This window comes from Corvus cornix, chromosome Z (assembly GCF_000738735.6).
Source record: "Corvus cornix cornix isolate S_Up_H32 chromosome Z, ASM73873v5, whole genome shotgun sequence".
Lineage (NCBI taxonomy): Eukaryota > Metazoa > Chordata > Aves > Passeriformes > Corvidae > Corvus > Corvus cornix.
This window is the reverse complement of record NC_046357.1, coordinates 38,691,651-38,704,161: the sequence shown is the minus strand read 5'-3', so window position 1 is coordinate 38,704,161 and position 12,511 is coordinate 38,691,651. Positions and strand designations below refer to the sequence as shown.

At 39.7% G+C, this 12,511-nt stretch overlaps 1 protein-coding gene across 2 annotated transcripts in view; it reads right to left on the bottom strand.

Moving 5' to 3' along the window:
* Window positions 1–12,511, bottom strand: part of FRMD3 (FERM domain containing 3) — a 136,373-nt gene that overhangs the window by 122,794 nt on the left and 1,068 nt on the right. The gene's annotated exons all lie outside the window — the stretch shown is intronic.

Genomic DNA, 12,511 nt, shown 5'->3' with positions numbered 1-12,511 from the left:
TACAGGAAGAAAGGGACATTTAGTTTTCAAAAATTATTTATTTCCTCATGCTATGTGAAAGCACCTGCAGGACACAGAAACATTTCCGCTATCATTCAGGATTTCACATAACAGTGCAAATATAAAGAACAGGCAAAAATCTTTACCATAAAAAATCTAAGTGTTGAATCTCAATTTAAAAGTGAATCAATACCATTAAAGCTTTGGAAAAGATACTTTAAAAATGTAGTTTGGATTGAGAGCTATCAGCCTAACAGACCATGAAAATAAAGATTTTTGTGATTTTAGAATCAATTAAAATAAATTAAATTTGTAAGAATAACCTAGTTAATGACCAAGAAGATGTAGAAATTGAAGTTTTTAAGGTACAATGTGGTTGTTGCAAAACCTGAGTCATATAAAAGAAATGCAGAAAGTCCCTATACAGACAGTTTAGATACTGTAAAAGCCTTAAAATTATACAGACTATAGGTAAATTACAGTCAAGATCATTCACTGAGCCAATAAATTCCAAAAGATTACCAAAACAAACAAACAAACAAGCCAAACAAACACCAAACAATGAACAAACAAACAAAAAACAGAAAAACAACCTCAATCCAAAATATAGCATGGAACTTCTAGCCATCACTGTCCAAAGACAAACGCCAGATCATTATCATTAAAGGATGGCCCAAAGAAGTACCTTGGGATGAAAAAAGTCAACAGGACACAAGTAAGCAATGATTTACAGAATCTATAACAATTCTTTGAATACTGCCTGTGAAATAATTACAGGAATTAGCAAACTCAGGAACTGTTTATCAACCAATCTAGGTCTCTGTTACCAAGACAATACACTGCCCCACTTCCAAAGAAAAAGTAGACATAAAAAATCATAGCCTGCAAGTGCCATAATGAGAATCTGTGAAAAGGGTTGAAGACTGGTGAACTGAAGAAATAGATAATGAAAAACAGATGCAACTGGCAAGTCAGATCCTGGCCTCAGGAGGGAGTCTGTGTTTAGGCACAGATCTGGTATCTTCACCCGTTACAGAGAAGGCAGGAAGCTAGGAGCTGCCAAAAGGCAGGAGAAGCAATCAAAGCCATTGCAGCTGCAGAGAAGAATTACAATTCCTACTTTCCTTTCCTCCGCAATCCAACCCAACCTCCTGTAGTTCTTTCTACATTCACAAGATTCATGAGCCTCTAAGAGAGTGTCAGAGACTGAAATATTATAGTTTATGACTTAAACATTTTCTTGAAGGACTTTTAAAACTGTATTACAAAAGCTGCAGAGAACACTACCACACCCTGGATAGGGCCCTGACTGAGGCCTTACACTGCTCGCTGATGAAGATAAGATAAAGTAACAGCTCAGGGCTGGGGACATTCACTGAGCACGGGCTTAACACCTCCAAGGTGGGGACCACAGCCCCAGGGCGATCAGCTGCCAGGCTCACACAGAGCCTGGCACCAAGGGGTGGAGGGAGGAGAGGCTCTGGGTACCCTGGAAAAGCCTCTGGTCAGAGGTGCAGTGACCGCCCATCCTCCACTGTGCAGAGGAGCCCAGCTGAGGGTCCTCACTGGGGCGGGGGGGAGCTTATCCACAGCAGGAGGGCTGACATGGCCCATCACAGGGGCCCCCCTCAAAAGGGTCCCAGACTGAGCACCAGAGCCCCAGAGATGATGCAACAGACCCTCAGTGTTGCAAGGCACACTGTCAAGCCGGCCCCTGCAAGGGAGGCACGTGGGCGTTGGCACCTGGCCAGAGTGTATATGAATCCACGGAATTCTGCACTCTTTGGCGTGTGGCGGCGTGTTGGTGGCGTGTGGCAGTGTGACATGGCGTGTGGCAGCGTGTAGCGGTGTGGCCGCGGCGGCGACGGGGGACCCTCAGCACCAGCAGAGCGGATGGAGGGGAGCAACGAGATGTCACTGAGACCCTCGGATGGGTGATCTGCTTCCATCTAACCCCTGTCACCTCTCCCTGTCCCCCCACCCCCCACGCACACTTCTTTTTTCCATTTCTTTCTTTCTTTCTTTCTTTCTTTTCTTTTTCTTTTTCTTTCTTTCTTTCTTTCTTTCTTTCTTTCTTTCTTTCTTTCTTTCTTTCTTTCTTTCTTTCTTTTCTTTCTTTCTTTCTTTCTTTCTTTCTTTCTTTCTTTCTTTCTTTCCTTCTTTCCTTCTTTTTCTTTCTTTTCTCTTTCCTTCTCTTTGCCTCTCTACTATTAAATAAAATACATCAATTTTTTGGCATCAACACCTAACCTCGTTTGGTTTTAATCTCGTTTCTGGGAATATTTTGAACCTTCTAAGTTCTTTCCAGTTTATGCACAGAGACTTAACTTTCTTTGCTTTTCTGAGTTTAAACCAGATCGAAAGAGAGAGTCAGGAGAGATCAAGTTATTTACACAAACCTAGCTGAAACAGAACTCGTCCCTTGACACCTTAAAGCAAATGTGAAATATAAAATAAGGAGGGGAACATAATAGATTAGTAAAAATTACCTCAGTGGTTGTGATTGTACATTTAAAAACTATGTTCTTTCACTGGAAAGAATTTCTACTTAACAGGATGAAACAAAAATACAGGTGCAAACACTGGTAAGATGTAACCAATACTGCCATCTTTGCATTGCATCACTTAACGACCGAAATCTCTACACAACTGAAGTCTTGTTCTCTTCCCCATGAGCACAAAGGAGAGAGGGGACTCTCCCTTTATTCAAATGAAGTTGATTTCTGCCTCTGTCTCCTCTGTGGACACTGGCCTGTGTGATTTTCCACATGCCCACATATACCAGCATTCCGCTACTAGAATTTCTCTTCTACAGCAGCATTTTTCCACACTTAAGTTTAAACTCAAGGCAACTGCATGAATTGCTTTGTGACGTCTCATCATCACAACATGAATCAAGCATTCCCTCCCTGTGTTTTCACTGAAATTACACCATAAATTCTTCTGGGCAAGATACAAACCAGCCTCTGATTCTCAAGAAGGTTAAGAGGATGAAAATTGCTACTTCTTTGGTGCATATAGTGCACACACAAAAAATACCTGAACACACTGTCCTGAAACTGTGCAGATTGTTCATTTTGCCTTTAGATGTGCTACTCTCCTTGCTTTAATGCCCACGAGCCAGCAGCATGGTTTGGTTTGGGGACTGACAACTTCTGCTCAACTCTATTCTAGTGGCTGTTAAGTACCAACTGCCAGACCATAAAGAAAACTAATCCGGAAATCCTGGCAATGTGAGCGGATTCTCCAGTCAAAACAGAAAGCCTCCCTGGATCTGCACTTAGCAACTGGCAGGGGGACTTCGAGCCGCTGGAGTGATTTTATCTGAATGGCTGAATGTGCATACTCAATCACTCACAGCACCATCTGTAACCGAGGACGGAACTAAAGAAAACTCACACAGAGCAGGAGCAAGCAGGGTCAATGCATGTGGTGCACTCCACCGACTGGCACACTGAATGTCTCAAGATGAATCCTTGAAGTCACTAAAGTTCAGGCTGGCACAGCACAGCTTCAGATTTTAACTTGCACCCCTGTTAACTGTCCCATGCAACACGAGAGCAGCTATCATCCTCTGATTATGCAGTATTTATCTTTGTTTCTCAATTTTAAATTAATAGGGTGAATGCAAAAGATCAGCTGCCTTTTGTTCTGAAAAGCCTAAACAAATAGGACTAGAAGTATGTTCTGTAGTATTTCTGTGGCCTGTATAGCACTCCATAGACAATCTCATCTGCATTTTTCAAGTACTGTTCAAATAAATAAAGAAACAGCCACATCTCATTTATCACTCCTCTACAGGGCCTGGAGTTTGTGTTTGAAAAAGTGAAAACAACAGAACACCATTAACAGAAGTTGTGCAGAGGACTTTTGAATTAGACTCTGTTGCTAAGAGCACTCAAAACAAGACATCCTCTCTCCCCAGACAAAAATCAAGACCATCATCACAGAACAGATTACAGGTACAAATCCAAGATTACAGCCATATATTCTAAATGCAGATGCTTTGTAAACACCTACTAAGACCAGTGTGACTCCTGGTTTAACGACCAACAACAGTTGAAGATCCTCCTCACAATACTTCAGATTTTCCACTTAAAATGACAGTGCCATGAACACAGCCACCATTTCACATGTTTTAGTAATGAACTATAAAATGCATCTTTAGTCATTCAGAAAATCTTTTTCTTTCCTTTTTTTCTCTTTTTGAAAATGGAGCTTGCATCTATACTAAGACTACCAAAACCCTCCAAGCATTTTGGAGTGTTGAAATCGACCACCCATGTTAGCAAACTGCTACGACAACAGTAGTGTTTCTCCTAATTAGCATTCTTGCCGACTTGTTCCCAAGTATTGACTGGTACTTTTCCACGGGCCTCGTTGTCTGATACACGTGTTGCAAGAACCCCCACTGCAACAGATAGGAGAGTCCAGGAACCATTCCCAAAAGGCAGGTCACACATAGACATGCTGTTTTGGACGCAAAAGAGTTTGACTAGTCTCTGCACCTGGAAACAAAAGAAATACACACCATTGCCGTCTGAACTTCATGCATCAATATCCTCACAAATTCAATTTATTTATATTTAACAAATTATGTCCTGTTGTAAATTCTTCTGATACTGTTTGGGTTTGGAAGATGAAGGCATTGTGTGTTTGTTTTCATTTTGTAATCCCATTTCTTTTTAGCTTTCTGTTATGTGAAAAACTGTGAAAAGTGGGCATGAAGGCTGATGGCATGGAAAATGTTTTGCATGGTGTTGTCAGAAGTTCTAAAGTTATCTTTGCAACATTCCCCCTTTATAGCAAATTTACATATTGCAACATCAGGAAAAAAATAATCAGATGGAAATCATCTTGGTTTGTGTTTTTTTTAAGTACAATTCTAATCCAAAGACAGTTGCTATGGGGAAAATATCATTGTGAGATAATATATTTGAAAGGAGCAAAATCCATCTTTGATACAAATTGTTTACTTCTTCTTGGGGTTCAAATAAACAAGGGAAAAATAACAGTACTTTTAATGAAGATGTTGACTCATTTGACATATTTTCCAAAGGAAGCATTTAAAGAGCAATGATTTTGCAGCCACTTAATACTTATGTATCTTACTGCAATTATTTTTAATTGCCAGACTTCCAGCTATTGGAGGAGTTATTTCCATTTGTGAACACTTCTGCTGAAAAAGAACTTAAGGTATACCACCCTTTACTTTCGCCTTTCTGGCAGTGAACAACCTTGAGAAATGTTTTACATTTACTGAACCATGTATGGATTGGTATGACACATTTTCTCTGAAGTTTCCAGGCAGGGGGAACTTTCCTCTGAATGTAGCAGTACTAGATCATCTGTGTTCATTCTTCAGTAACTCCCATGAACAGCGACCACAAATATGATGATTACTGTTCACACTTGGCTTACTACTGCCATAGAACCTCATCTATCTTGAAATGGCAAGCACACTGAAATGGCAAGAGCTGATTATTCAATACACCTCCACCAAAAACATGTTAGACCCTGAAAAGAGGAAAACAGAAACACTTTTTGGAATTGAATGTTTGTAGCTGGAAAAGATAATGTAACTGACAGTAGAGGTGTGAAGAAAGGAAAGTGTGTTGCTGATATTATTATTGTTTTTGTTGTTATCATTATCATAATCATTATTATTATTATTATTTCATGCCAGAAATAATAAGATTTAATATTAATTTATTTACTGCTGAATTATTAAATCTGTGTTTTCACTATCAGACAAGGAATTAAAACAGTGAGAACAAAGAACAAAAATGTGATTTGCAAGGTCTAGAGTGGGTCTCTGAGAAAGCAAGGCTAAGCAGAAAAATGAGACAGTATTTAAGCAATCAAAAATGAAGGAACAGACAAGAAGCCTCAGTTGAATGAAGAACTATATAAGGAGATATATTCCATAGACAGCAGGGAAAGACACAGCCAAAGTCATACACTGACAGCTTGACTTTAACAGGAAAAGGAGAGAAGGATTACCTGGACATTATGAACCTTGTCAACAGGTTGACATTATCAACACTAGGAAATGGAGGGGAAGTGCAAAAAGAGAGAGAGAACAACAAGAAGATGAAGAGAGCCATTTCAGTGTGTTTGACTTAATAAGCCAAAATACCCAGGGATCTGTACTACAGAACACAAGCATTTTATCACTCTCCAACCCACCTGGTTGGTTTTTTTTGAGGAGGAAGAGAAAAATCAGCTGCCATTTTTCCCATTCTTTAACCTAAGTTTTTAAAACTTGAGTTTTTAATATAATATCTGTTACAGGGGACCAGCAAGAACCATACAGACTCCCTATATCACCTTCCCATAGAAAAGGCATTAATCTCTCCTTTTCTTAAAGGTAAGTTCAGAAGCATTGAAACGCACTATTAAATAATTTCTGACCTCTACAGGAAATTCAACCTAGGAAAATACAAACAAAATGTGAAAATACAGGACTTCCTTACAAATTATTCATTTTGGCCAGTTAATTCTACCAAATTATTTCTTCTTGGCTGTGTCCTCTATTCAATCTCACTTCAGCGAGATTGAATAGAGTCAGTGCACTGAAGATGCTCATATAGGTGAAGGTGTCTCAAGGCGCAAGAAAACTATGGTGAGGTGCCAAAAGCCCTTTCAAGAAAAAAAGGGCATGAAGTCCCTGCAAAGTGTTCTGTATCTCACAGGAGTCACTTTTCTATCACACAGGATCAAAATGATGATTTGCAGTTCAGAGATATAAGCTGAATGGTGTTACTGATTTTCTAGTTGCCTTTTATTATTACTTCAGCTCCACATCTACTGTTCATCTAGTGTCCAAACATGCCTGACCATAAAGAATGCAGAAATTTTTATGCAAAGCTGAAAGAAAAATGAAAGGAGGGTAAAAGTGAAAAGATTATACTTACATTTTAAACTGGCAACTCTCCTTTTAGCTTGTCCCTTTTAAATAGACAACTTAGTGTAAGGATGACTGTATTTTTCATAATTTTTTTTCCTCCAGGTTTCAGCACCAAACCCACCAGTACATTAAGTTACTTATCATCTACATTGTTTCTTTTTTACTGAAACACGTTCAAAATATGAATTACAATGTCAATCATGACACAAAGCAAACAGGCAGTTAAAAAGGAAAGGCAAGATTAGGGTCTTTAGGACAAAGAATTTTCAGATTTTGTTCTTTAATCAGACAACATGAGAATGTGGAAAAAAACTAATTCATCATTAATAAGCTTTAGCCAACAGTAAAGCAGTTCAGCGGCAGGTTAGTATATATTGGATAAAGTCCTGTATAAACCAGCTTTCGGAGTATTTTCATTTAAAATAGCAAGAAAGAACAACAGAGCTCATGAATTAGTAGAAATACGGCAGTGTTACACATAGGTATGTGCCTTTTCTTTACCAGAGACAAAGAAACCAACATTAAGCAAACACCAAGTTTCAGAAACACATATCAAAATCCATCAAGACAATTAATTTCTTAATTTTTAATGAGAACTCATAACACCCTACTAATCTTCTAGTGGCACTCTCTATTCCTGTTTCTTTTTCAGCCCTGGAAGGAGCTAAGAGCACATCCTTAAGAACTATTAATGTAAAAAAACAAGAACAAAACCAACCAATCAAACTCCAACAAACAAACAGAAAACAAATACATTACAGCAACTTTAATCAAACACATGCAATTACAACAGAGATAGCTTTAACCCATAGGCTTAGCTTTCTTAGAGAGTCTTCCCATGTGCGACTCTCACCAAGAGTACAATTGTAACTGTACAATTAGACCCTCAAGCATGAGTTCAGGAATACAAGCCCTAATGAGCAGTTTCTAAAATGTGTCAACAGAACATGGAAAGGAATTCCTCCTAACCTGCATCTCCTTTCTTATCTCATCTTACTATTTTGGACGCTATAGTATCAATCCAGCAGCTTGAGGCTCTTGCTTGTTACGCTTCTAACATCTCTCCCAGGATAAGTATAAATTCATTAAATCTCCTGCCTTCTGTCTACATAATCCCTTAACCTCTCCCTTTCCACAGCTATGATTCTCTGCCTTCTTTTCATCTCTGACTTCTCCACTACTTTCATTCTCATGCTGCCTTCCCTTTCCCACTAATTTTTTTAACTCATTGGCATTCAGCATACCTTCACAGTGAGACTTGTGGTCACTACTCTTTTACTTCACAGCCTGCTTCAGCATGTTGTTTTGGTTTTTACACTTTATTGAGGGATGGGAATTTTAAATAGAGTTCTCTGGTTAGCAGATTTCTATTAAATTTAGCATTTGCCTGTAAGACACAGACCAAGCAGAAAACATTAAACAAGTAGGCAACTTTCCAGTGATCAATGTGCTACAAAAAGAACTAGACAGAACAGTGTATGTCACGTTTAAAAGAAAATTAGAAAAAAAAAGAGTCAAGCAAGTAAATTATTAGCTGAAGTACAGGCAGCAGTATTCAAACTGCACAGAAGCTGCTCCCAAAATTAGATTAGTAAAGTACAAGACCATTCTACACTGTTGAACCATCAGCAGAAAGAAGTGAGCTTTCTCAGATCTTGTCACCTTCATTTTAAATTCTGCAAAAGAAGTGAAAAGGTCTAAGAACAGACCATGAATAAATCAAAGCTTTGCTCTGCTATATTTTCTTCCTGATTCCTAAACCAGTTTTTAAAACTAATATCTTTTCCTTGCTCAAAATCTGGACACACATAGAAATTCAAGCTTTTTCATTTAAGCAACAATCAAATAACTAATTAGATACAATTAAAAGAAAAAAACAGTGTTGTAGACAATTGATATTTTTGGAAATATCAAAACAGATATTTTTATGGGAAAGCTCATACAAAGCAAAACTTGTGTCATTAAAAAGGCCCCATTACAACACAATTTTACATATGGATTGAGATACAAGAAGACCCAGTCATGAAGTATTTCTACAAATAAACACACAGACAGGAAAGTTCACTACCGTTTTCAATAATAAGCTCCAAATGAGAGAAAAGCTTCAGTCATGCCAACCTTATCTCCAGCTGTGCACAGCTGGACCTGATCATCTCAAGGAGTAAAGCAAAACTTGAATTAAGGAGTGACCAAGTGGTGTGGGTTAAACCAAGACCTGTTCTGGGCTGTTGTTACTAAAAGGCTAACTTGGTGCATGAAGTTATTGCTTGAAGTAAAAATGGAAGTTTTTGCCCATTATGTCATTGACTCAAAAGAGATGTATCTCATTAATACCTCCAGAAAGGAGGTCTTCTTGCTGCTTCAGACTCATTTCCAATAGTTTTGAAGACCTACTTCCCCCCACTGCCCTCTTTCAAACCTTGGTTCTGTGCTTTATCAGGCAGGCTGCACAAGCAGGTCACCTCTTTCTCTTGCAAATGGAAACAGACAGTGGCCACTGGCCCTTCAGGCTGTTTTTCATAACCTCTCAATTTTAGCTGTGCCACAGCAGCTTCACCCTACTGCTGCTATAAGACTTTCTGACTACAGGTCACAGAGAGCCTTCACAAACAAAAAATATGGGAAAATAAACATCACCACAAGAATTAGTTAGGTGTCCCTCGGGCCCCAGCCCTTTCTTGTGTCTGTCACGACTTCATCTATTTTGCAGTCACAAAGTGTCTCAGATGAGGAGGACGACGCACTGAATCTTGACCTTTGAGCTGCAAACCTAGCCTTGAGCAACTTGGTGACCTACATGGCAGCTGCACAACTCAATAACTAGTTGGCTGGAGTCTGAAAATGCATGATTCACTTCTGATTCTCTCCACACTGCTCCATATGCTGTCACTAGATTATTTGCTAAAATATGTACTTTCCAAAAGCAGACTTTATTAGCTTGGTGGCTTGATGTAATGCTGCTTTGAAAGAACTCTAATAATAGAAATAAAAATGTATTTTCTTTGCCTACCTAAACACTGAAATTTACACAAGAAGGAAAAAAATACACACATATGCATATGCAGCTTTTAAATATATCTGCTCCTGCTTACTTTCCCTAAAACTACCTCCCAGTGTTTTAGATGAGTAACACACAATTCTGGTTGCATATTTTGTAGGGCCAAAGATCTACAGTGCATCTGAAAATTAGCATGCATCTTTGCCCAGAAGTGGTGCCAGGGTCCTGTGGTACTAGTCTATGTGTGCAAGCCAGCTGCTGGAAAGATAGACTTTAAAAAGTAGGATTTGGTAGAACTTGGTGTGCTAAACTGCAGCAAATCACATCTACACACCTCACCAGCCAGGCTAGCTACATATCTCCCCTCCCTTTCCCCTGAAAATGCACAGCTAGAGTTTCAGTTGTCAGATTCCTTACTGCACCCTGTGTCCCTAGAAGACTCTGATGACATTTCTCAGTGTTGTAGAATTAGGCTTTCTTATCCTCTTAATGACCAAAACACAGCTGTCCAACATGTTCCAGCTGGCAAACCCTGGCGTTTCTACTGTTAACCCAGCAGCACATCATCTGGGCTATTTTGTCCCGGTGAGCATGCATCAATATGCATATATAGAACTAATAGGCAAGTGGGGGGTTCTTTCATTAAAAAAAAATTTAGTATCGCTAAAGCTCCTAGCAAGTTTTGTCCACATTAAGAAGTTCAAATACAGGCCTGACAGAGAAACTGAAGACAGAAAGTTGAGTGGTTTGGGATTCATTAGTCTAGTGTCTTAAAAGCTATGCACACACAGGAGCATAAATAAATTATACAACTATACTATATGTCCTCTGCATATACAGTGATAGGTAAGGGGTAGCTGTCTTATTAAGCAGTTCAAAGTTTGTGGCAAAGGAAAGAGTGACAAGCAAGTCAGAATGACAGAATATCATTAATTGCATGTTTCTGGTGAAGTGACCAAGGGCAAAGTAATTCCTCATACTAGGTTCTGTATTTACATACTTAGAATTTCAGTACCTAAAATCCCATGGGGGTAAAAAACAGTCTGAGCTATTCTCACCTTTTAAATGTTTTTGTCAGTGTGCAGACCCAGAAAAACAACTTCTAATCGATATTATAACAGACTCAATCTTCAGAACTATCCTTAGAACTCTAATAGTTAAAACATTTTCAACAGTGACTTTTCTCCTGCATGCAGAATGAGCCACAACAATGCAATACCATATAACTGGTTCTGAGCTCATTGCCTCACCTTGACCAACACCTAAAGTAACTCTTTTTTTCTGCCCTGTAGGCACTGAAGGGCATACTCTTAGCACATGTAAATCTGTTGAATACTACAAATCCAAAGAGCTGTAATAACACCATTTCAGATTCTGACCTTAAATTTATGATTGTTTAAAGAGACTAATTTTTAAAGGTGCCAAATAAGTTATGCAAAGCTTGCATTAAACTCCAAGAAAATACTCTGAAGGCCATGCTGCTTCTTACCCAATAAATCTTATAACCACACTCTTCATTAATAAGAGCATTATAATGATACAGGTACAAAATATTTTCTGCTGTGTAACTTCCTGTTACTTCCAGGCTACATGCTGTTTGAGAGTAACTAGTACGCAACCACAGACTGGGAGAGGAGTGTGTGGAGAGCAGCCCTGCAGCAAGGGATCTGGGGGTGCTGGTGGGCAGCAGCTCAGTGTGAGTCAGCAGTGTGTGCCCGGGCAGCCAGGAGGGCAAACCCCATCCCAGCTGCATCAGACACGGCAGCACCAGCTGGGATCGGGATCATCCTGCTGGATGCAGCCGTGGTGCGGCCTCACCCTGAGTCCTGTGTGCTGTGCAGGGCCCCAGAGTTTGAGAAGGACGGGAAGGTCCTTGAATGGTCCAGAGAAGGATGGCAGAGCTGGTGGAAGGGCTGGAAGGCACATCCCGTGAGGAGCAGCTGAGGGTTCTGGGTTTGTCTAGTTTGGAGAGAAGGAGGCTGAGCTGAGAGGTGACCTCATTGCTCTGTACAGCTTCCTTAGGGGGGATGTGGAGGGGGATGTACTGATCTGTTCTCCCTGGGATTTAGCGACAGGAGATGTGGGAATGGCTCAAAGCTGTATCAGGGGAGGTTCAGACTGGACGTTAGGGAGTACTTCTTTACAAAGAGGATGGTCAAACACTAGAATTTCACAGAACTGATGCCTCAAACCTGCCAGTGCCTCAAAAAGAAACATTTGGGCAATACCCTCAGTAACAGTCTTTATGTTTTGGTCAGCCCTGGTGCAGTCAGGCAGTCGGATTAGGTGATTGTTTTAGGTCCCTTTTAACTGGAACTATCCTACTCTATTCTTGTGTTAAATAGCTCTGTTGGAACTAACAGAAACCATAATTTGGTCCGAGCGAAAATGGATCTTGCATTTCATGGCACTTGGTTTTTTAGCCATAATGGTTTTTGTATAAGGTTACCAACTTGATTTTGAGCTGTAGTTCTTTCATGTTGCCAGAGAGACAGAAACACCAACTGTGAGTGACAAACAACTTCCTAAAAGACCACTCACATATTCTGATCTGGATGCCAAGTTCATCTATGTGATTCTATGAATGCCATGGAAATTTCAGA